Below are 223 nucleotides of genomic sequence, written 5' to 3'. Positions count from 1 at the left end.
GACTTTATAAGGGCAAAGGGAGAAGACCAACCTTCGAGATTCTCAATTCACATCTTAGGATTCCCTTCCCTGGGCCGAGCAAAGCAGCGGCGGCCTCATGATGCTGAAAGAATCTCCGGAGTGATTCAAAATCAATAGGCTTCTAAGATAAATATCGGAAAATAATTTGCAGATGACAAAATCGAAGAGTCGTAATTATGCGATGAGGTTTAAGTTCCGACGC

Source organism: Penaeus monodon, chromosome 15 (assembly GCF_015228065.2).
Source record: "Penaeus monodon isolate SGIC_2016 chromosome 15, NSTDA_Pmon_1, whole genome shotgun sequence".
Classification (NCBI taxonomy): Eukaryota; Metazoa; Arthropoda; class Malacostraca; order Decapoda; family Penaeidae; genus Penaeus; species Penaeus monodon.
Note: the sequence above shows the minus strand (reverse complement) of the source record.